This window comes from Carassius carassius, chromosome 17 (genome assembly GCF_963082965.1).
Source record: "Carassius carassius chromosome 17, fCarCar2.1, whole genome shotgun sequence".
In the NCBI taxonomy this organism is placed as follows: domain Eukaryota; kingdom Metazoa; phylum Chordata; class Actinopteri; order Cypriniformes; family Cyprinidae; genus Carassius; species Carassius carassius.
Window position 1 is genome coordinate 3,823,348 of NC_081771.1, and position 26,256 is coordinate 3,849,603.

The 26,256-nt window shown below is 38.6% G+C and overlaps 1 long non-coding RNA gene across 1 annotated transcript; it reads right to left on the bottom strand.

Annotated features, from left to right (window-relative positions):
• Window positions 1-459: 459 nt before the first annotated feature.
• LOC132160459 (uncharacterized) lies at window positions 460-26,194 on the bottom strand. The gene is made up of 3 exons (XR_009438009.1): window positions 26,088-26,194; window positions 25,814-25,910; window positions 460-648 (listed from the first exon to the last, which is right to left on the bottom strand). It is a non-coding gene; the product is annotated as an uncharacterized LOC132160459 (long non-coding RNA).
• Window positions 26,195-26,256: the final 62 nt, after the last annotated feature.

A 26,256-nucleotide genomic window follows, 5' to 3' on the forward strand; every position in this document is an offset into this window, starting at 1 on the left:
AAAAAAAATACTTGGGTCATATTTGATAATGTTACAAAGAGTAGGCCTATCTTGTGCTTTGATGGAAAAAGTGACATAATCTGCATCATAGTGCAGTGCATAGAAATAGTGCAGAATTTAAAAAAATTATTCTCTTTTAGATACACTCATTCAACATCAACAGAAGAACATCAGCAAATTCTCTATAATTATTTGTCCATCTAGATTTAGTTGTATGCATTTGTTAATGTATAAATATAACACACATGAATGAATCAAATTAATTCTTAAAAATATAACCCATTTAAACGGTTTATAACCCAAATCAAGCCTGCCAGCGCATGTGATACACAGAAGTCACCAGCAGGCTGTAGTGTAGATCTCTACAGTTCCAGAGACTCAAACAGGTCAGCCTGCTGGTTACTTGTTTTATGTTAAATTTTTCATTGGCTTGTATGACTTACTTACTCAGTGCCGTCACCCCTGTCAGGGTATGGGCCGTCAACAACAGATCTACTGAGTCCTCTATACTGGGCCATTCTCTCCAGCTGTCGCCACGTATAACCCATCTTTGTGGTGTCAACTTCAAGGTCACACCACCAGGTTTATCTTGGAAGGCCTCTCTTCAGCTTTCCCCGGGGGGCTTGTATGACACAGACATAATAAAATCTGCAGGTTTAACCAACACAGGAGCATTGCTAAGATCACAGTCTACTCCAACAGCAATTTGCCCTCCATGCAGGTGGGATCTCATTGCGGTTAGTATGGCTTAAAGGCAAATGAAATTTGTTAGTATCTAGGCCATTTTTATAAATGGTATGATGTCAAGTCATAGCAATGACCTAACCAAGTTTTCATTTGTTAAACAAAATTTCATAGCGGTGCAAGTTTGTATTCATAGGGCAGGTTTCATGTTGGCATCATGCATTACAATCAAGTCTGATGATGAATTAAAATTGTTTTATGATATTTCCATCAGTTTCTAAGTTCCAGGTATCATTCTCCTTGTATACTACTAGAGATTTAAAATAAAAATATGTCAGATTGAGAATGTCTATGTTTAAAGCAATCAAAATAAGAAAGCAAATATCTTTTAAAGGTGATGTTTCTGCATGCATCGTATTTATATATTTATTTTTCTATATTACATATTTAAACATATTTATTTTTCTATATTTTCTCACATCCACCTTCTCACATAAAAAGTATTTCCATCCATGGTGTCAGAGTTTTAATGGTCTTATACTCAGCTCTTTTATTATAAAGCATATGACATAATGTAAGTCCTGTACTTTGATTTTCGGATTAACTGCAGGAAACAGAATCAATGTTTCTATCAGGTAATCAATTAAGTAGTCTGTCTACTTCATTAATTTAGAATTAAGTCATTAGGATGACCTTTAAACTTTCAAGCCAGGTCACACAGAGATAAATCCTTGATGCATATTTGCGATTAATGTCGGTTTTGTAATTTCATGCATGCATACAAGAAATTACCACATTCTACTCAATCATCCACTTGTATAACCAAGAGCAACCAAATGTGGTGCATGAATAATTATATTCATGCACCACAGTGTTTTCTCTACTTCCTGTTGGCCTTCTGTAGCAAATTGTAGCTCCGTGTAGCTGTTTTTATTTTATTTTTTCTCTAGAATCTTTATCTTACTATCACTCTCTGTTTTTTAAAGTGGTAAAATATAACTTAATTCACACCATATTTCTGATATTATCGATCAATCTTATCAGATTAACTTTGATCGTTCACTTTTATTTTATATCCGTGAGTGCAGTACACCTGCAAAGCGTTAGCACTCGTTAGCTTGTCATTAGCGTTTTCATTCGAACCTATCGCTGTTTTCTTTTCTCCTCTCCCTCGCTCCAGTTTTTCACAAGTTCATCAAACAACCGCAGTAAGAATATTTCATCAAGCACGGTGAGTAATGGCTTCTCCCGTCATTGTTACTTGCACCTCTTGCCACATGTACAGTTTATCTATCCCTGTCGCTGATGAGGGATTCACATGTGATAAATGCAGGGAAATAGTTAGGCTGACAGAGAAGATTTCAGAATTAGAGACACGCATCCAAACTTTAATTGAGGACAGTAAGAATGTTAGGGCTCTAGATACGGCTTTGGATGTGTCTAGCTCAGGGATTCCTGTACATTGTTCGGTTCCGGAAACAGAGCCCCAGCAGCAGGGCAACTGGGTGACGGTGAGGCAGCGTAGTTGTGGGTCAAAACACCGCTCTTCTGTTCCGATCAAAACATTAAACAGGTTCTCCCCACTCAGTGATGCACCCACTGAGAAACCTGATGAAAGTGCTCTAGTTATTGGTGATTCTATTGTACTGAACGTGAATATAGAGACACCAGCCACCATAGTCAAATGTTTACCGGGAGCCAGAGCGCCTGACATCTTGGCAAATTTAAAAGTGCTGGCTAATGCTAAACGTAAATACAGTAAGATTGTTATTCATGCCGGCGCTAATGATGTTCGACTTCGCCAGTCGGAGATCACTAAAAATAACATTAAAGAGGTGTGTGAACTTGCAAGCACGATGTCAGACACTGTAATATGCTCTGGTCCCCTCCCTGCTTACCGTGGTGATGAGATGCATAGCAGATTGTCATCACTCAATGGCTTGATGTCTAAGTGGTGCCCACAGAATAACAAAGGTTTCATAGACAATTGGACGAGCTTTTGGGGCAGACCTGACCTGTTTAAAAGAGATGGTCTTCATCCCTCCTGGGGTGGCGCCACTCTTCTCTCTAGAAATATGGCAAATAGTCTTAGTGTTTATACTTGACTAACTGGGGCCCAGGTCAGGAAGCAGACAGACTGGCTAAACCGACCGTCTGCTAGCTGCCTCCCGTCACAGAGGTCAGTTGATTCTCCGCACATAGAGACTTTTTCACCTAGATATCACACTATAGAGACTGTGTCTGTTCCCCGAACTAGAAAAAACAAAAAACGTCCAAACCAAGTTAAGATTAACAATTTAATTGAGGTTCAACAAATGAAAAACAGAAGCAATATGGATAAACAAATGATAAAGCTTGGCTTATTGAATATCAGATCCCTTTCTACGAAAAAACTTTTTGTAAATAATATGATCACTGATCATAATATAGATGTACTCTGTTTGACAGAAACCTGGCTAAAACCTGATGATTACATTATTTTAAATGAGTCCACCCCCTAAGATTACTGTTATAAACATGAGCCACGTCTAAAAGGCAAAGGTGGAGGTGTTGCTTCAATTTATAACAACGTTTTCAGGATTTCTCAGAGGGCAGGCTACAAGTATAACTCGTTTGAAGTAATGGTGCTTCATATAACATTATCCAGAGAAACAAATGTTAATGATAAATCCCCTGTTATGTTTGTACTGGCTGCTGTATACAGGCCACCAGGGCACCATACAGACTTTATTAAAGAGTTTGGTGATTTTACATCCGAGTTAGTTCTGGCTGCAGATAAAGTTTTAATAGTTGGTGATTTTAATATCCATGTTGATAATGAAAACGATGCATTGGGATCAGCATTTATAGACATTCTGAACTCTATTGGTGTTAGACAACACGTTTCAGGACCTACTCATTGTCGAAATCATACTCTAGATTTAATACTGTCACATGGAATTGATGTTGATGGTGTTGAAATTATGCAGCCAAGTGATGATATCTCAGATCATTATTTAGTTCTTTGCAAAATTCATATAGCCAAAATTGTAAATTCTACTTCTTGTTACAAGTATGGAAGAACCATCACTTCTAACACAAAAGACTGCTTTTTAAGTTATCTTCCTGATGTATCCAAATTCCTTAGCATATCCAAAATCTCAGAACAACTTGATGATGTAACAGAAACTATGGACTCTCTCTTTTCTAGCACTTTAAATAAAGTTGCTCCTTTACGCTTAAGGAAGGTTAAGGAAAACCGTTTGACACCATGGTATAATGAGCATACTCGCACCCTAAAGAGAGCAGCCCGAAAAATGGAGCGCAGCTGGAGGAAAACAAAACTAGAGGTATTTCGTGTTGCTTGGCGGGAAAGTAACATACATACATCCTACAGAAAAGCATTAAAAACTGCTAGATCCGATTACTTTTCTTCTCTTTTAGAAGAAAACAAACATAACCCCAGGTATTTATTCAATACAGTGGCTAAATTAACGAAAAATAAAGCCTCAACAAGTGTTGACATTTCCCAACACCACAGCAGTAATGACTTTATGAACTACTTTACTTCTAAAATCAATACTATTAGAGATAAAATTACAACCATTCAGACGTCAGCTACAGTATCACATCAGACAGTGCACTATAGATCCCCTGAGGAACAGTTCCACTCATTTTCTACCATAGGAGAGGAAGAATTGTATAAACTTGTTAAATCATCTAAACCAACAACATGTATGTTAGACCCTATACCATCTAAGCTCCTAAAAGAGGTGCTTCCAGAAGTCATAGATCCTCTTCTGCCTATTATTAATTCCTCATTGTCATTAGGATATGTCCCCAAAACCTTCAAACTGGCTGTTATTAAGCCTCTCATCAAAAAACCACAACTTGACCCCAAAGAACTAGTTAATTATAGACCAATCTCGAATCTCCCTTTTCTGTCCAAGATACTAGAAAAGGTGGTATCCACACAATTATATTCCTTCTTAGAGAAAAATGGTATATGTGAGGATTTCCAGTCAGGATTTAGACCGTATCATAGTACTGAGACTGCTCTCCTCAGAGTTACAAATGATCTGCTCTTATCATCTGATCGTGGGTGTATCTCTCTATTAGTTTTATTGGATCTTAGTGCTGCATTTGACACAATTGGCCACAACATTCTTTTGCATAGACTTAGGATAGTCTTTTGCATAGTACTAGGGCCGCTACTCTTCACGCTTTATATGTTACCCTTGGGAGATATCATCAGGAAACATGGTGTTAGCTTTCACTGTTATGCTGATGATACTCAGCTCTATATTTCTTTGCAGCCAGGTGAAACACACCAATTTGAAAAACTAATGGATTGCATAGTCGATATAAAAAACTGGATGACGAGTAATTTCTTACTGCTAAATTCTGAAAAAACAGAGGTGTTAATTATAGGACCTAAAAACTCTGCTTGTAATAACCTAGAACACTGTCTAAGACTTGATGGTTGCTCTGTCAATTCTTCGTCATCAGTTAGGAACCTAGGTGTGCTATTTGATCGCAATCTTTCCGTAGAAACCACGTTTCTAGCATTTGTAAAACTGCATTTTTCCATCTCAAAAATATATCTAAATTACGGCCTATGCTCTCAATGTCAAATGCAGAAATGTTAATCCATGAATTTATGACCTCAAGGTTAGATTATTGTAATGCTTTATTGGGTGGTTGTTCTGCATGCTTAGTAAACAAACTACAGCTAGTCCAAAATGCAGCAGCAAGAGTTCTTACTGGAACCAGGAAGTATGACCATATTAGCCCGGTCCTGTCAACACTGCACTGGCTCCCTATCAAGCATCGCATAGATTTTAAAATATTGCTTATTACTTATAAAGCCCTGAATGGTTTAGCACCTCAGTATTTGAATGAGCTTCTTTTACATTATAATCCTCTACGTCCGCTACGTTCTCAAAACTCAGGCAATTTGATAATACCTAGAATATCAAAATCAACTGCAGGCGGCAGATCCTTTTCCTATTTGGCGCCCAAACTCTGGAATAACCTACCTAACATTGTTCGGGAGGCAGACACACTCTTGCAGTTTAAATCTAGATTAAAGACCCATCTCTTTAACCTGGCATACACATAACATACTAATATGCTTTTATTATCCAAATCCGTTAAAGGATTTTTAGGCTGCATTAATTAGGTAAACCGGAACCGGAAACACTTCCCATAACACCCTATATACTTGCTACATCATTAGAAGAATGGCATCTACGCTAATATTTGTCTGTTTCTCTCTTGTTCCGAGGTCACCGTGGCCACCAGATCCAGTCTGTGTCCAGATCAGAGGGTCACTGCAGTCACCCGGATCCAGTACGTATCCAGACCAGATGCTGGATCAGCACCTAGAAAGGACCTCTACATCCCTGAAAGACAGTGGAGACCAGGACAACTAGAGCCCCAGATACAGATCCCCTGTAAAGACCTTGTCTCAGAGGACCACCAGGACAAGACTACAGGAAACAGATGATTCTTCTGCACAATCTGACTTTGCTGCAGCCTGGAATTGAAGTACTGGTTTCGTCTGGTCAGAGGAGAACTGGCCCCCCAACTGAGCCTGGTTTTTCCCAAGGTTTTTTTTCTCCATTCTGTCACCGATGGAGTTTCGGTTCCTTGCTGCTGTCGCCTCTGGCTTGCTTAGTTGGGGACACTTCATCTACAGCGATATTGTTGACTTGATTGCAAATAAATGCACAGACACTATTTAACTGAACAGAGATGACATCACTGAATCCAATGATGAACTGCCTTTAACTATCATTTTGCATTATTGACACACTGTTTTCCTAATGAATGTTGTTCAGTTGCTTTGACGCAATGTATTTTGTTTAAAGCGCTATATAAATAAAGGTGACATTGACATTGACATTTTCTCACAGTATTTAGAAAGGAATACTGTTCAATTAAACAGATACCGCAATGAGTGAGTCTATTTCATAAAGCTTTTCAGTGATGCTATATCACGTATGACTCAGACCCAAAATGAGGCTGGGTTATTTTGGGACGGTAACCCAGATGACTGAAAAAGACAGCATTAAATAACTGAACATGGTCATTATTATTATGATCGCTCATAAGCTTATCTTTCATTTACAAGAAGCTCAATACATTCTGCCAAATGTCTAAAATTAGTGAACTATTTAACGGATAAATGTAGATATAAATTATATAAATAAGGGAAAAAATTATTCTTTTGGGTGCCTGATGGAAATGTCTTGAAATAAACCCTTCAAAAAATAATCCAGCACAAAAGAGGCTGGTGTACAGTGACGAGTCTATGTTCCCTGAAGGGACTTGAGAATAATATCTATAGCAGCGAGTCTCCAGGGAAATCTGTGCAGACCTGCTTAAGGCATGTTCAAGCAGATTTATTTGTTAAGCAATAGAAGCATGTGTTGATGCTGACTTGGTCACCTTTTCATAAATCAAAGACATACAGTACGCCGCTGTATGTGTTGTTGTTCTCCTCGTTAATGAAAGCTGTGCACAAAAGCTGTATGACTAAGGCAAGTCCCATTAATACTTCTATTTATACTTTAGGGTAAGGGACACAAACCAGTGTTATTAGAGTATTAGTTATATGCTACTGTACTTTATTAAATGTTGCTTTTATTTTTATATTTTCAGTTAAATATTTTTACAAATATTTATTTATTTAAATTTTAGTAATTTTAGTACCTCGGGAAAATGTCTAATTACATTTAATTTAAGTCTAAATGTAAGTTGAATCTAATATTTATATTATATTTAGGCTTTTTTTGTCAATTACTGTCAGGACGCGCAGAGGAAGAAACAGGGTCTGGGTCCAAATGCAGGGAAGACATTACTTTAATATAAATGAAACAAAAAATGCCAACAAGACAAAAACCAAACCGAACAGATATCCAGGACATGTAACAATAATACAACCAGACAGAGTGGTGTGTGAGAAGAGAATACAGTATATAGTCCATGACAATGAGCAACAGCTGTGTGTGATTGAGAGACAGTTGTGCGGAGTGAAGGTAATGAGTCCGGGAGCAAGGGTGAAACACAGGTGGAGCAACTAAACAGTAATGAGGTGACAAGGTGGGCGGGGTGAGAAAAGAGACAGGACAAAAGCACATGGCACCAAACAAACACAACACTCACAGAAGACAGTTACAGAAAGACAGAAGACCGTGACAAAAGTATATTTTTTAATAGTTTTAGTTAATAACACTACTGGCAAAAACAACACCCTAACTCTAGATTTAAAGGAATAGTTCACCCAAAAATAAAAATTTGCTGAAAGTGTACTCCCCATCAGGCCGTAGGATATAGAGGAGGTTGGTTTTTTCAGATTTGGAGAAATTTAGCACTGTAATGCTTGCTCACCAATGGATCCTCATCTGATAAAAACATCACAATAATCCACAAGTAATCCATAGCAGCACTCCAGTCCATCAATTAACTACTTGAGAAGTGAAAAGCTGCATGATTTTAAGAAACAAATCCAAAAATTTTAACTTCAAACCATTGCTTCTCATTAAAATATGAGTGCTGTATCCATAATATTGCTTTCTTCAGTGAAAAGTTGTCTCATCTGAATCAGGAGAGAAATATGCGACCACTGTTTAAAAGTGAAAACGGTTCTAAACAAATGGATCTGATGTGAGAGATGGATTTTTTAACCTTAGAACCTTTTCACTTCAATCCTCTTGGTTGAAATACGGGGCTGTTAAATATCTATTCAAGAAATGCACTGCTTCACAAGACAGCCTCTCATGTTGGAGAGCGAACATAATAGTCTTGACTTGGACAATAGCACACATCAGTTGTTCAGCTACATAATGGAGAGAGCTGGAGATTCTTTACTATGCATGGAGAGAAAGGACTGAACTATACTACATGATATAGGCCTAGTCTTTATAATGCCATTTTTAGTACATAATCATTCCCTGGATTACTGTGAATGATTATGACAATTGAAAGGAAGGAGCAAAGCACAGCAGAGTGGCATACATCATCTCAGCATGAAACATGAATGAGAAACTAGATTTGTACATTTTCTGAAGGAAAGATGACTGGTGCCTGATAATGCAAAACTCACTCTGTGGTTGTCAGTGCGTTGCTATGCAGTTGCCTAATGGTTCTTCTGGGTGGTTGCTAGGTGGTTGCCAGGGTGTTACTCCATTCTGAGTGGTGGTTAGTGTATTTCTATGTGATTAATGGCTTACATTTCAGTCAAAGCATATGCAATTTTTTTGGCATATGTTTCCAGTTATTTTTTATTATTTTAATTTTCATAGCATTTCTCATAATCCTTTTACAACTGCAGTTGCAACCAATGCTGCAATGTAATTATTACTTCACAAAAGAATGAAAAACTGCAAATTGTTATTGAATTTTATTCAAAAATTTGGTGAAAGATTTACTTTGAAACTATTTTTTATTTTATATTTTATTTACAAGTAGGCAACGAAGAAATGGCAAGTAACACATTGAATAATAATAATAATAAATATATACAGTGCATTTTGAAAAATGTACATATTCATATGCTTGTATTTTCTATTTGAAGTGTTGTTGCATTAGTTGCACTACAGGATTTGCCTGGCAAAAAATGTGAGCAAGAAATGCTAAATGGATGAACTGACTTAAAAACAATCAATGTTGATCAATAAGTGCCAAGGAATATTGAAAAACAGGTGTTAGTCTGAAAAATCTCCTTAGCACAAATGAAATCATTATTGTTTTCTAACTGCATCTCCTCTACAGTCTAAGCATTTGATTGACTGTGATTTGATTAAGTAAATGGACTGTACTTCAGCTTCAGTCCAGATCTAGCATAGTAACTGCCTCTCTGTTTAACATTGTTTTCTCAAGATGTGAACCGATGCTTGACACACTTAGCCTGTCCTTCATCCTCCGCGTTTTAGTGATTAGCCAAAGATTTCGAATATGAAAGACATAGCTTCGTCCTCTGAGCCCCAATTTCTATATTAACTGGCAGCAGGCTGCTCCATTTTCAGCAATCTAGGTTGATGTGTACTGGAGGAAACCGATGGCACGCTTAAAACGAGTGCCAAGAACTTGTGGTTGGCAAATGAAGCGAGGAACAGAGAGATTCTGCACAAGTCATCACATAATAAGTCTATAACTTGCACATGTCAGATTTAAGAATCAGATTACTTAAAAATAGCAACATGAATTCAAAATTAACCCTATTTTCTTCCTGAATGCAAATCGAAACAGGCTTTTATAGGGACAGTTCACCCAAAATTTAAAATTCTGTTAACATTTACTCAATTAAATGTCACTCCAAACCTCACAAACACAAAAGGAGAAGTATTAAACAGTGTTGGTTACCAAACAGTTTAGATTCCCATATTCAATCAAGAACTCGCTGCATGTCATCAATAAATGCTGGAGCATTTTAGTTTAGAACTAAAGCATTTAGACTGTAAATCCACAATAAACACATAGGGAGGATAGTACAGTATAATATAATTTGTCATCAAAACCAAAATTTTGATTGCAAGGAATAAAGGAAAATTTATTTACACATATTCATCTTTGATCTAAATCTTCAATGCTTAGCCCATAAGACACGCCTGCCCCGCAGCCCTCCCAGAGAAATATAGTGGTGGGACGTCATCTATAAATTGCTTTCTGACTCAGCATGTCCTGGTAAAATGAATTCACACTACAGCAGGTAGTGGGCCCTCGGTGGGAAACAGCTGGCTGCATTATTTGCCTCTTTCACTCTGGCTGTCGCTGGTAAATAGAGACAGCCTGCATGCATCGCTGTCCTTGGATTTGCTCAACCGACCCAGTAGGTGAGCAGGCAACAACAAATGAGGTTACCACAGGAACAAGAGAGTGTGGCCTTAGCAGGTGTGTGTGAGACATATAGCATCTGCTGTGAATAACACTCAGGTGAAAGCGTGCATCTTCCTAGGCACCTCTCTTTCTTTTTTTCTGGCACAGTAACATCGTATTACTGAAATGTCATAATTTTCAATAACAACTGATGCTCTTTTTCTCTCTATGTGTGTATATATATATATATATATATATATAATGAAACTGAACTTGTGACCTTGTGAACCAAGACAGAACTGCTTGTGATTCCAGCAAACCCATCGTTTCATCACAATTTCACCATCAAGTTAGGCACATCAACCATAACTCCTTGAAAAACAGCTAGAAGCCTTGGAGTTTTGATTGATGATCAGCTGACTTTCTCAGACCACATTGCTAAAACTGTCCGATCCTGCAGATTTACTTTATCCAACATCAAGAAGATCAAGCCCTTTCTTTCGGAACATGCTGCACAACTCCTTGTTCAAGCTCTTGTTCTGTCCAGGCTGGACTATTGCAATGCCCTCTTGGCAGGTCTTCCAGCCAATTCTATCAAACCTTTACAATTAATCCAGAACGCGGCAGCAAGATTAATTTTTAATGAGCCAAAAATAATACACGTCACACCTCTGTTTATCAATTTGCACTGGCTTCCAATAGCTGCTCGTATAAAATTCAAGGCATTGATGTTTGCCTACAAAACTACCACTGGCTCTGCACCCATTTACCTAAATTTGTTACTTCAGACTTATGTGCCCTCTAGAAGCTTGCGTTCTGGAAGTGAACGTCGCTTGATTGTGCCATCCCAAAGAAGCACAAAGTCACTTTTACGGACTTTTAAATTAAATGTTCCCTCCTGGTGGAATGACCTTCCCAACTCAATCCGGACAGCTGAGTCCTTAGCCATCTTCAAGAATCGCCTTAAAACACATCTCTTCCATCTTTATTTGACCCTCTAACTTTAACACTCACTATTCTAATTCTATTCTTAAAAAATCTAATTACCTTTCTAATCTTTTTATATTCTATTTTCTTTTAATTTATTATGCAATTGTGTGTGTGTGTGTGTGTGTGTGTGTATAAAGACCTCTAACACTAGCTTGGTCTATTCTTTTTCTATTCTATCTGTTTTCTTTTTATTTATTATATTATTTAAAATCCCATGCTAGGTGTACTGTGTTAACCTAACTGAGACTTGTTATAGCTCTTATATATCATTGCTCTTTTTGTTGTTTTTGATTGCTTCCACTGTCCTCATTTGTAAGTCGCTTTGGATAAAAGAGTATTAAGTAACAACAACAGCAACAACAACAACAACAACAACAACAAAAAACACAGCTTACACAATAAAACACAAAAACATGCTAACAATAAAAAACATGATTTGTTAATATAAAAAAACAGAGTTATCTGTTTTTGCAGGTAAACTCTTTGTGTGTGTTAATTAAAATAAGTAAAAATCTAAATATTATAATTTAAAATATGAAAATTATATAAATACACCAATATTAACATTTTAGGCAAATAACCTATAAGTGATCAATTAAAATTCTATTTTAAAAACTACACCAATTTGTCAACTTAAAAATTTAACTAAAATTAAAAACTAACATCAATCATTGTAAGTGGATTATTTATTTATTTATGTATTATTTGCTGCTCTTTGTAGAAGCAGCAGAGCATGATGGTGGCTTTCTAGTTTTCTAGGTCAGTCTGATGCATGATTCTGCTGCGTCTGTGAGTAATATGCATTTTGTGTGTGTGTGTGTGTGCGAACCAGCTGTTTCAATTCGGTCATTATTGTAAACACAGCCATTTGGTTAAGACAGATTTCCTGTACATCCCAACAAACAGGGAAACCATATTATCTGCGGACATATCTGCACAAAGCTAATGTTAATCAAATGTTTTGTACTGCTTTCCACCTCTAAACCGAAACAAAGTCATAACATACTAAAGTACACATATACAAATGCTTCTTACACATATGCAAGCTTGTTTCCACACTCCTCTGAAATCTGCCGGAATGTCACTCATAACTGAAAGCAAATACAGATGCATTCTCAGCATCACCTCAGGACGCTAACGCAGGCATTATATTGTAAACTGTCTTCTTCTATGATCAGTTTTTCTTCAGAGGTCAGCTAGTTTTGTTGCAGAATAATGGATGGATGGATGGATGGATGGATGGATGGAGGGATGGATGGAGGATGGATGGATGGATGTATGGTTGGATGGATGGATGGTTGGATGGATGGATGGGCTGACTTACGGATGGATGAATCAATGGATGGGTTGGTATAATGATAGATAGATAGATAGATAGATAGATAGATAGATAGATAGATAGATAGATAGATAGATAGATAGATAGATAGATAGATAGATAGATAGATAGATAGATAGATAGATAGATAGATAGACAGACAGACGGACGAACGGACGGACGGACGGACGGACGGACGGACAGACAGACAGACAGATAGATAGATAGATAGATAGATAGAATGATGGATGGACGGAGATAGATAGATAGATAGATAGATAGATAGATAGATAGATAGATAGATAGATAGATAGATAGATATAGGTAAAAAAAAGACAGTAAACAACTTTTATTATAAAAATAAAGAGCAGCTTGGGGCTGAAGAGCTCCCCAGAACTGTGAAGGTAGAGATGGGGCTGATGAGAGCGGCTCTTAAAGACAAACCAATGTCAAATGAGAGCAGACTGGAATATCTGCACCTCTGACAGCAGCTAATGAAAGCAGAGTGTCTTCTCCTTACTTTGCTTTGCACTATCACCAACACTGAGAGCGAGACCTTTACTGTTACCTTTACTGATTTATGTTAGCTCCTCTCCCAAATCCCACATCATCAGCAAGAGCACAACGTCCAGATGCAGCTGTACCTCTCCCTCCCTCTCGCTCGCTCGCTTCCTTCCAATGTTCCACCTAAGATGTCATGAGGACACATCGGCAGAGACATCCTCATTTCGTTCTGCTGGAGAATTGTGTCTCCTGGGTACCTATTTAATTACTTTGCACTGTTTGATGACAAGAAACACGCACACACACCCACTACCTGATTGCAAGGTGATGACCTCTGTAAATGTTGAAGGTAATGGCAGAGACGGAGGGGAAACAGATACAAAACAATGCTCAGTTTATCCATCCTCAACCTCTTATTAATTCATTATAATAAGGCTAGACACAGCTATTTGCTCTATTTTTGTGGGCGTTGTGCTTGGGTTGCGTTATAAGGCAACAAACATTTTCTGAGTACTTTCACTCCTTCTCTGTGTTATCTTTGAATTTTGAAAGTAGCTTTTTAGTTTTAATTTTAAGTTTTAGTAATTTTGTTTTGTACTTTTGTCATTTTTATTATTATTTTAACATTTCTATAAAACTTGAATTTATTTTTTTTATATTTTCTTTTCTTTTAGTAGTTTCAACACTTAAACTTATTTCAGGTAGTTGCTTAGTCAACATTTCTCATTTTCGTTTAAGTTTTATTTCAGTTTTATGATTTTAGTAAACATTGACTCCTGAAATCCTGTATTTGTATATATACTCATTAAGCAAATGTTTGTCTACAGTTTTCTATGTTTTACTACAAGGTGCAGTTTATAACATGCAAACTGTATGAAAAAAAAGTATCCTATCATACAATGCACGTGATTTGAGCATCCATTTCCAGCGTGACCAATAATATCTAAACATTTTTAAATCTCTTTCATTACTTTTTACTTGATTAGAAGCAAAAAAATGTTTAGACATTTTATACTAGATCGGACCAATAGTAAAAAATAACCATTTGTACATAATATTATGTTCTATAATGCATTCTGTTTTTCGTACCATTTTTTAAACGATTAAGAAATATGTAGTGTAGTGAAGTGACATTCAGCCAAGTATGGTGACCCATACTCAGAATTCGTGCTCTGCATTTAACCCATCCGAAGTGCACACACACAGAGCAGTGAACACACACACACACTGTGCACACACAGCCGGAGCAGTGGGCAGCCATTTATGCTGCGGCGCCCGGGGAGCAGTTGGGGGTTTGATCCGTCAGACGGAGCGAAATCGCAAGGAAGAGTATGTGGAATCTGGGGCCACAGCTATGCTAGGCGATAGCAGCGTCCATAGCAACCAAAACGTTGCAGTTTCACGTTATTCTGGCGAGATCTGAAAAATCTTCGCAACAACGAACAAGCGAGTGATTATGTACATTCACCGAGTGAATATTATGAAAATAAAATATATATTTCTCGCTAGAAATGTAATCAAAACGTATTTTTATGTAGAAACTAACTCAAAATATAGATTTTTTTCACTAAAAATGAGAGAAATGTCTGCCATGTTTTTTGTTCTCACGGTCGGAATCTTGAAAGTCACGTGACTTGGACGCAAAACAATAGGAAAAGAATAGGCAATAAAAAACGTAACAGTCATACAATTCAAGGGCAATTATTGTAACCCCTCTATGTTTTGCACTTTGGACCAACGTAGTCAGGGTACGTTTTTATATGAGACTGGGTTGTTTGATGCCTTGCTCAAGGGCACCTAAGTCATGGTATTGAAGGTGGAGAGAGAACTGTACATGCACTCCCCCCACCCACAATTTCTGCCAGTCCAAGACTCGAACTCACAACCCTTCGATTGCAAGTCCAACTCTCTAACCATTAGGCCACAACTTCCCAATATACTAGGCAATATGTGGTAAACAACAAGATATTTAATTTTGAACATATTATGCTAGCATCTTACTCTATTTTTGACGCATAGATTAGGCAGAAATAGTAATATATGCTATTTTGAATTCAAGAAAGCACTGAAATTCAACAAAACAAATGTTTTCTTTTGGTCCAACTCTAATTCTGAGTCTTGAATCTAAATGTACAGATCCAAAGTTCAAACGCAACACGATAGAAGAGCTATTTTTTCACCTGACTTCACAAATGTGTTATCCACAGGAAGTGAGTAGCTGCTGTTGCCCTGCGGCGCGGTGGGTCTCAGCGAGAGGCGCACTGATTGCGCATGTAAACACACACAGGTGGTCTGAGCCTATTTTGGAGCAACTCACATTAGAGCTTGATAAAGACTGATTTTACTCAGCATTATGGCAGAACACTTCAGAACATTTCTGCACAGATCCACTCATATTACAGCTGCACAGTGACACTCCTATAAATGAAACCTCTGTCATATTTTACTTACCATTATATGACTTTGTTTTTTGTGTGTGCCCCATCATGTCACATCTGCTCAAAAAATATGATGCACTTCATAGCATTTTTGCTTTTGACAAGCATAAGGTGACAAAGTCTCGTATTACCCCTTTATCCCCAGCAAAACTGACACAACGGCTGATGGAAGATTCTGAAGATTTTATTTTATGCCTATGGTTATAAGGTTAAAGTTATTATGGCCAATGACAGAAGAAACTGCAAACATGACCCAGCTGTATTACTACATCCAGACAGCGACAGAAAAGGACAGATTTTGGGAATAGCTTATTCATTAAAAATCTTGTTTTAAAGTTCTTTGAAATGAAATGCAGCATTTGAACATATTTTTCACTCCTTTGCAGATTGTAAGTTAAAAGATACATTTTGAATATTTTTTTTGTCATAAAAACGTAAATGTTTGACATTTGATTACTTTTGTTATTATTAAGTGCATTAGAAATGTGAAAATTTTTATTATTTTGTAAAAAAAAAAAAAAAACCTGGACTAGATAGATTTTTTTTTTAACTAATCAAATTCAGTAATATTATTTATTTATTTATTTTATTTGTATTTTTTCTGGATGCGTAGCTGAGCAGTTATCAGTTTTGTTGCACGTATAAACACACTCTCTGATTAACTTCCAGATGTGAGTTGTAACCCAGTCTTGAGTTCAGTGTAGGACGTGTTTAAATAGGCCGACACGAAGGGGACTCTCTCATGTGCCAACCAAAGGTAGTGTCCTAAAAGTGGGACTGTTTTTAGAGCAGGAGCTGCTTCAAATCTACATCAAGTGAATCAGTGTGTGACCATCAGTACCCTTGGAAACAGCACAATAACAGACAGCAGAAGTAAACGGGCGAGATTACATCTGTGCATGTTGCTCAACTCTCACAGCCATCAACATAACAAGATTAGAGAATTACCGTAAAAAATCAGGGTGAAGCCAACAGGATTGCCGATTAAGCTGTGTTTCAATAACTGAAATGATGCGGGTCTAAACAAAAAGCTGTTACATAATAAGCATTTGGAAAATATCAGGAAGAAAAGCAAAGGATTTGATAGAAAACTAAATAGAATAACTAAAAAGAACTCTAAAAAACAGTGAGTTTTTTATTGAAACTAATTTGCTAATTTTGAAATATATCTAGACATTCAGAAATTAGCAAATATAGATGAAAAACGGTTGTTTAAAAAGTGTCATTTTTAAAAAAAAAATGTAACAATGAGATAATTTAATTTATCTTTTCAAGCTACAATTTCACAATTGATTAATTTATTAGCATGTGTGTGTGTGTGTGTGTGTGTGTGTGTGTGTGTGTGTGTGCACACATATATATATTTTTGTCCCTGTTACAATCAATGTTGTCACATTTTCCTTGTTAAATAAATATTGCATAAAAAAGAGAACAAATATCATTCTATTTTGTATTTGATTAATATTATTTTATTTAATATTTTTAATATTAATTATACATTTCATAGTGTTTTTAAGCATTTTTATATTTATTCCAAAATAATAACTTAAGGGAGTAACAATTTGAACAATGTTTTGGAAACAATTTACAATAATGTTTCATTAGTTGTCATTAGTTAACCTATGATGTCACAGTGTCTGGGTTGTGTTCCCTGGGTTTCCACTAGGTGTCCTCCTTTCTCACGGTGTCTGTCTCCTTTTCACTTCCTGTTCCCTTATTTGGTCACCTTCCTCCTGTTTAGTAATTGATTGTTCCCCACCTGTCTCCTGTTCCCTCATTATCCTTCTGTGTATTTATACCCGGTCTGTCTGAGTCTGTGTTACGGAGTCCTTGTTTAATGTTCCTTGTTGAATGTTAATTCATGTCCGTCAGTTCTTGCCCTTGCCTTGTCTTCTTGTTTGGTTTATGTTATGTTTGGATATTCTGGTTTTGACCCTGCCTGGACTGTTTACCCCTTTGGATTACCCTTCCAATAAAGGACTTACCTGCAATTGGTTCCCTCTCCTGTGTTATCTGTAACACTGTACGTGACAGAAGGACTCCATCATGCAAGGAACCAGCGGTATGTCTTTTTCCCGCTCCCCAGCCAGGATGGTGGAGCGGAGGGCGAAGTATCTGAAGTTGATCGCCCTCCGCCAAGAGGGCAATGAGGTGGGTGCCCTGGCACAGGTGTTCTGGTCCCTGGCCGAGGGCATGGGATACAATGACGCAGCCCTTAAAGATTATTTTAACAGCGGGCTGGATGATCCAGTTTCTCAGGAGGAGATGGCGCATTTAGAAACTTTGGAGTTCTGGGAGTTTGTGTACTATTTGCAGCATCGGCTTCTGTGGGATGCCCCAGCCACTCCTGTCTCTTCCGGCGGGGTGGTCGTCAGCCCAGCACCACTGCCCAGGATGGCAACCAGCCAAGCGCCACAACCCAAGATGGCCGCCAGTCCAGCACCACTGCCCAGGATGGCTACCAGCCAAGTGCCACAGCCCAAGATGGCCGTCAGCCCAGCGCCACAGCACAAGATGGCCGTCAGTCCAGCACCACAGCACAAGATGGCCGCTAACCCAGCGCCAATGCCCAAATTGGCCACCGGTCCAGCGCCACAGTACAAGATGGCCGCCAGCCCAGCGCCAATGCCCACATTGGCCACCGGTTCAGCGCCACAACCCCAGATGGCCGCCAGCCCAGCACCACAGTACAAGATGGCCGCCTGTCCAGAGTCATGGCCCAAGATGGCTACTTGCCCAGCGCCGCTGCACAGGATGAGAGTCTCAGCTGACCCTCCGGAGTCGAGTCAGGTTCCAGTGGACCCTCCGGAGTCGAGTCAGGTTCCAGTGGACCCTCCGGAGTCGAGTCAGGTTCCAGCGGACCCTCCGGAGTCGAGTCAGGTGCCAGCGGACCCTCCGGAGTCGAGTCAGGTGCCAGCGGACCCTCCGGAGTCGAGTCAGGTGCCAGCGAACCCTCCGGAGTCGAGTCAGGTGCCAGCGAACCCTCCGGAGTCGAGTCAGGTGCCAGCGAACCCTCCGGAGTCGAGTCAGGTGCCAGCGAACCCTCCGGAGTCGAGTCAGGTGCCAGCGAACCCTCCGGAGTCGAGTCAGGTGCCAGCGAACCCTCCGGAGTCGAGTCAGGTGCCAGCGAACCCTCCGGAGTCGAGTCAGGTGCCAGCGAACCCTCCGGAGTCGAGTCAGGTGCCAGCGAACCCTCCGGAGTCGAGTCAGGTGCCAGCGAACCCTCCGGAGTCGAGTCAGGTGCCAGCGAACCCTCCGGAGTCGAGTCAGGTGCCAGCGAACCCTCCGGAGTCGAGTCAGGTGCCAGCGAACCCTCCGGAGTCGAGTCAGGTGCCAGCGAACTCTCCGGAGTCGAGTCAGGTGCCAGCGAACTCTCCGGAGTCGAGTCAGGTGCCAGCGAACTCTCCGGAGTCGAGTCAGGTGCCAGCGAACTCTCCGGAGTCGAGTCAGGTGATTGTTGAATTTTCAGAGTCAGGGCTAGTCACCGATGACCTTCCAGAGTCAAGTCAAGTCCCCGGTGATCCTCAAGGACTGAGTCAAGTCCCCGGTGATCCTCAAGGACTGAGTCAAGTCCCCGGTGATCCTCAAGGACTGAGTCAAGTCCCCGGTGATCCTCAAGGACTGAGTCAAGTCCCCGGTGATCCTCAAGGACTGAGTCAAGTCACCGGTGATCCTCAAGGACTGAGTCAAGTCACCGGTGATCCTCAAGGACTGAGTCAAGTCACCGGTGATCCTCAAGGACTGAGTCAAGTCACCGGTGATCCTCAAGGACTGAGTCAAGTCACCTCTGATCTTCATGAGCAAATGCAAGTCACCAATGATCTTCATGAGCAAATGCAAGTCACCAATGATCTTCATGAGCAAATGCAAGTCACCAATGATCTTCATGAGCAGTGTCAGGCCAGCACCAATCTTCTGGAGTCCAGTAAGGACACCAGGGAATTACCAGAGTTTCGTCGTCCCGTTGGTCCAGCCGCACGGAGGTCTGCTCCGCCTTGGGGGGCTCTGGTCCTGACCACACGGCTGTGGTGGTCTTCTGCTCCGCCCTGGGGGCCTTCCGCCCTGACCACACGGCTGTGGGGGTCTTCCGCTCCGCCCTGGAGGACTCTGGCTTCATCCACAAGGACGTGGTGGTCTTCCGCTCTGCCCTGGGGGGCTTCCGTCCTGACCACACGGTTGTGGTGGTCTTCTGCTCCGCCCTGGGGGGCTTCCGTCCTGACCACACGGTTGTGGTGGTCTTCTGCTCCGCCCTGGGGGGCGCCACTTGATGTCCTTATGGATTTCTGTTTTGTGTTTCTTGGTTTCTGTTATGTTCCTGTCTGTTCCCCTCAGTGAGTCTGGCCCTCTGTCCCTCCCCCTGAGCCTCCACCTGTCCGCCTCCCTCCTGGTCTGTGTCGTGTCTTGTCGTGGAGCGTCTGGGAGCCGCTCCGTAGAGGGGGGGTCCTGTCACATTGTCTGGGTTGTGTTCCCTGGGTTTCCACTAGGTGTCCTCCTGTCTCACGGTGTCTGTCTCCTTTTCACTTCCTGTTCCCTTATTTGGTCACCTTCCTCCTGTTTAGTAATTGATTGTTCCCCACCTGTCTCCTGTTCCCTCATTATCCTTCTGTGTATTTATACCCGGTCTGTCTGAGTCTGTGTTACGGAGTCCTTGTTTAATGTTCCTTGTTGAATGTTAATTCATGTCCGTCAGTTCTTGCCCTTGCCTTGTCTTCTTGTTTGGTTTATGTTATGTTTGGATATTCTGGTTTTGACCCTGCCTGGACTGTTTACCCCTTTGGATTACCCTTCAAATAAAGGACTTACCTGCAATTGGTTCCCTCTCCTGTGTTATCTGTAACACCGTACGTGACAACTGAAGTTAACATGAATTAAGAATAAACAAAATCCTACTTCTACAGAATTAATTAATCTTTGTTAATATTAATTTCAACATTTACTAATGCACTATTAAAATCAAAAGTTGTGTTTGTTAACATTAGTTTTTCCACTGTTAACTAACAATGAACAACACTATTTGTATTAACTAATCTAAACAAAGATAAATAGATAACGTAATAAATGTTCATTGTTTGTTCATGTTAGTTAACACATTAAACGACACCTAATTGTAAAATGTTACCAATATATATATATATATATTTTTTTTTTTGTGAACTGATGTTCAGCTGTTCTTTTAATAGTCAACTTATTTCAGGTCATGGTCAAAAAAGCTCTGTAAACAGACACAGACACAAACCGACACGAAGATATATCTTTTCATTTCTTCACGCTGAATGCTCACTAAAAACTGACACAGTCATCATGTTTTCAGACTATTTCAAGTTTTATTTTGACAAGACACAGAGTAGTGGTATCTAAGCGGGAGAGTAGTTTACTTACTTAATTAGTCAATAATGCCATCATTTTCTTCATTCAGGCTGAGAACTCGCACAAAAACAAGAGGTAGGATATATCACATGAACAAATCACATTCAATCATAACCGATCATATCCAATTATAGCGCGATGGAGACTTTGTGTTCTCTCACGTGAATTTCCCCCATTCATTACAACCCAGAAAAGTCACAGCACACTAAGGGGTGTCTGTTGTAGATCTATGGACTGAAGGGAAGCAAACGTAACCATAACACCATTTTGGACAGCATCAGCCACACCACACGGATACGTTTTCTATGTTTATTTATACTTTGATTTGAATAAAAACAACATAATCGTGTGGTATAGGCTGTTTGCATTCAGTGGATACTCTCCAAAATGGCTCTCGGGTGACACGGAGGAGACGAAATGTTAAATAAAGTCATTATTTATATTTTTTTTGCCTACAAAATGTATTCTCGTACTGTATCTTCGTAAAAATTACAGTTGAACCCTTGATGTCACATGGATTATTTTACCAATCTCATTGCTCTTGATGTTTCTGGACGTTAAAAGTGTTAATTATACATTGCTGTCTGGGGACAGAGATGTCAAAATGCATCAAAAATATCTTAATTTGTGTTCCAAAGTTGAATGGAGGTCTTATGGGTTTGGAACAACATGAGGGTGAGTAATTAATTACAAAATTTTCATTTTTGGGTGGAGTAACCCTTTAAACACCTGAAATTACCCATGATTCATTGAACTTATGAGGATCTAAATGCCACACAGCATAAGACTGACTATGGATCTTGCCCTCTTGCATCCACTTCCTGTGGAGAGTGCCCATGTTTCATGTTTACGGGCATCAGTCACACTGTAAAAAATTTAACGTAAAATCAACAGTAACTTACTGGCAACAAATAGCCAGCAAGCTTCAGTATTTTATTCACGGTAATATTACTGTAAATCTGACTACAGTAGTTCACAACATACTGTATAATAACTTACAGTATATTTATACTGTAAAATTAATTACAGTTCATGTTTTTGCACTGTATTTTAAAATACTGTAAAGTTACTATGCAGTATAATTGATTACGGTAGTTTTTATATTCACATATACGCATATATACACAACATATAACTAACTACAATCTGTTACATGCTTAAAAAATGAAATATAAAGGCTTGTATGCAAAAAAAAAAATTCACACAGTTATATTACTGATTATTAGATGTCACGGAAATTATGACAACATTCAGAAGTCAATTTAAAAGCTTTTATTACAATTTAATTCATTAAACGGTAAAAACACTCTCCAGACTTGACAGGGCCAATGCAGATCCCAGGTTTTTGCTGCCTATAGAGAACAAAACACAAAAATTGAGTTGCACTACAGCTTGACAGGCATCAATGTGATAAACAGACTTGAAAATGACTTACCTCTTTATTAACCGAAGAGCGATACTCATCAGCACGCTGCAATGTCGAACAACATACACGCTGAAAGAAATGAAAAACAAATTCAACACTGCATAGACATCCTGAACTCCTCGATCCGTTACAAAGCTAAAACCGCTCTCATTTTATGAATTTTACCGCGTTCTTCAATAGCTGAAAATGACTTACCTCTTTATTAACCGAAAGAGCGATACTCATCAGCACGCTGCAATGTCGAACAACATAGACGCTGAAAGAAATGAAAAACATATTCAACACTGCATAGACCTACACAGAGATATTCGATTCACAATGCATCCCCTTTCTGAATTTCCTTCTTGATACAAATAATGTAAAAATTCTCCTGATTACATTTAAATGTAATGTTTGTATTTCCCATTAAAAGCAAATAAAATATTGAAATTAGATTTTTGTTTGTTGATACTTTTAACTACACTGACTAATCTTTCCTCTTTACTAAATCAGTACTTAAAAGTCTTACCTAACTCTAATAATTCAGCCAGTTATAATTGGTGAATTCCTTGATGAAGCTGGAAACATGTGGATTCAGGGCCCTGCTTCTATGTTGCACCATCCTACCACTGTTATGGCTCTGCTGAAATTTGGATTTGCATTTTGTGCTCTCTGGATTTATCCTGACCAAAAATCTGTAAATAGAAGATTTAAAAAGGAATATATAAATATACTGAATAATCAATTTGCTAAAAAAGCCAAGTCTATCACAACAGTGTATGCTACATCCTACATTTATTTTCCCAGCTTGGGAAAGTAAAAAACTTCTAATGTTCGCATGGGTTTGAATGACCATAGTACTTTCACTGTAGATGTGGACGAGCAACGATAGCTCTTGGGGTCCTAACAGAGACCCGATTTCGAGGGAGAACCTGATGTCACAAATAAGAAATGAGAAGCACCCAAAGTGACAAAAAACGGGGATTATAATAGCCATTATCGTGAATATCAAACAAAATCAAATTTACAACTAAATTATCCGCAGTCCGTTGGCAGTGGCTGTATCCAGATATTAATAAACTAGTGCACTTGAAGAAGTTAATGAAAACGAGTGAGCAAAATCCTGTGAACGTCTGGTCTGAAGAAGGACTATCAGACTTTCACTGCCTGTGTATTCACTTTAAGTGTAACTTACATCGGTTGTACTCACGTACTAATAAATGTATAATATGACTGAAAACACTGTGGTTATCCCTTCAAGTCGTGCATAACATTAGTGTAATAGGTCGATTTCGAACATAGCTTTAGGCTTAGGCACGTAAGGCCTCGATAGCGACAGGACACACGCACATGGTGTAAGTTACACACAAATGTTCAGAAACAAGAACATTTCGACTTCGATTATTATTTGTTAATGCCAAATTTTGAGGCGACCCACATGACATTACAACAAACATGCTCCAATTGAAGTTAAATGCCAAAACAGAGGGCTTAAGTAAAGGAAAGTTAGCATATATTAGGAGAAACTAAGAGAGATAAACGTGTAGCACTATGTGGATATTAAAACCTGTTAGAGGGATTGGCCTATGGACACGCCACTTTGTGAATCTGGTAAGTGGATTTTGCAATACTGTGATAGACTGAGCGCTTTTGCTTGGTTGGTAATATTATGTGATCAAGCAAAGATTCAATAAGACACGCCCCAAGAAAAAACACCAGACAATCACTTGGGTTTGTGTGTGTGGCACTTTTAACAGCAAGGGCCTCTTTTTTTTAATCAATGACCATATACTTACACCATTGAGTAATTAAAGTATAAAAAGCTTTGGCAAACCGTGGGCCACTGCTCTGAATGGAGATGCTGGTGGATGAAAATGAGTCTGCAAATTTAAAAGTGTTTCCTGGCCCACATCAGCTTGACCTGGATGTCAGTTGAGCTCCACTTTTACAAGTTGCTTTCAGAATAAGATGGTATGTTAATAAAAGATTCTGACAATTGGACCAGAAGATATAGGCCATCCACAACCCCTACTCCACAGAGAAGAAACTTCAGAATTTTCTCTAAAAAACAGGAATCTCAATTGTGTCTCAACAAGATATCTCAACAATGGCCTCAAGTTTACCGAGATACTAAAGTTTGCAATCAATATGGATCCTTTTTCCCAATTGCAAGTTATAAATTCATAATTTTGAGTTTATATTTTATAATTCTGACATATTTTTTCTTTCTCAGAATTCAGAGTTTTTATTTTCTCATTTTGAGTTTATATTTTGCAATTAGTTCATGTCTTCCAATTTTGAGTTAAGGTCTTGCAATTCTCCAATTATATTGAGTTCATATCTAAAAATACAGACTTTATTCTTTGTAATTCTGAGTGTATTATTTTCAATTTTGAGTTTATATCTTGCAAATCTGATTTTTTTCCTTCACAATTCTGAGTTTTTATTTTATAATTCCAATTTATATATCATAACTCTGAGTTTGAATCTTGCAATTCTAACTTTATATCTCTCAATTCAGATTTAAGCTCAGAACTGTGAGAAAAATGTTTGAATTATGAGATATAAGCAGTATTGTGAGAAAAAAAGTCAAAATTGTGAGATAAAAATTCTCAGATAGCGTTTTTATATTTTTATTTTGTGGCTGAAATAAGCATCCATAAAAGTCTCAATATGAACTCAAATATTTCTCATCAAGGCCAAATGGTCTGAGCCTACCTTATCTACCTTAAAGTATTGCAAAGAGCTGCATGAAGACTCTACTCTCCAAAGTAGAAAATAATTAGAAAAATAAGAGCATACAGGTTTGGAGAGACAAGATGGTGAGTACAAAATATTTTTTTCCCCAGTGAACTGTTGCTTTAATGGCATCAAACGATGCTTTCTGAGCCTCCACAAATGGACGCTAAAACCTGAAAGTGTTGTCCTCTTGTCCTTCCATCATGCAACCCAGAATTTCAATGCAGCTCATGAACGTGGAGCAACACATCCTCAACACGTATCTCAGGCAGTCACGTGTTCAAACATAACCCTGATGCAATGCAGCCACCTGAAATGATCCGTTCTGCAGCCTGACATCAAAGTTACGGTTGCTACAAATTCCAGGGCCTTATACTAATGGAAATTTTTTTGATTGTGCCATTTCCTTACAGATTATATATTATTCACTAATTTGCTTTGATTCACCTAGGATTTTGAGATAAAAAAGGTAAAGGTTCTGTTTCAGATATACATTTCTATTTTTACAGACAAGATAATAGTGGATGGTGTGTTTGTACAGGAAGCTACTGAACTGAAAAAATAAACCTGCTGTTGTCATCTGCTGTTATGTCTCTAATCCCAAAGTATGTGTTCAGTCTCCTTGCAGGAAAAGATGCATCCGTTTGGATTGTGCAGGCATCAGCTGAAGAAAAGGAAAATAGGCTATAATATATTATGACTATCGCATCAAACATCAATAATCTGTTCTTAAACAATAAAATTGACCAGGATAAAACATGTTTCTGATTCAGAATGAAACATACAAAAAACAACAACAATAAAAACAAACAAACAAACAAACAAAACAAAAAACACCAACAGAATCAGCTACTTTGACATAAAATCAAAGCAAATTAGAAATCAGCGTTCTGTAGCATAATTTTTTAGAATATATAATAAACATTCCAACCGTCTATTTGTTATGTTTCAACAAACAGTTTAATTACAGTTTTCATTAAATGGCGATACATAGGATACCGTTAATGTAA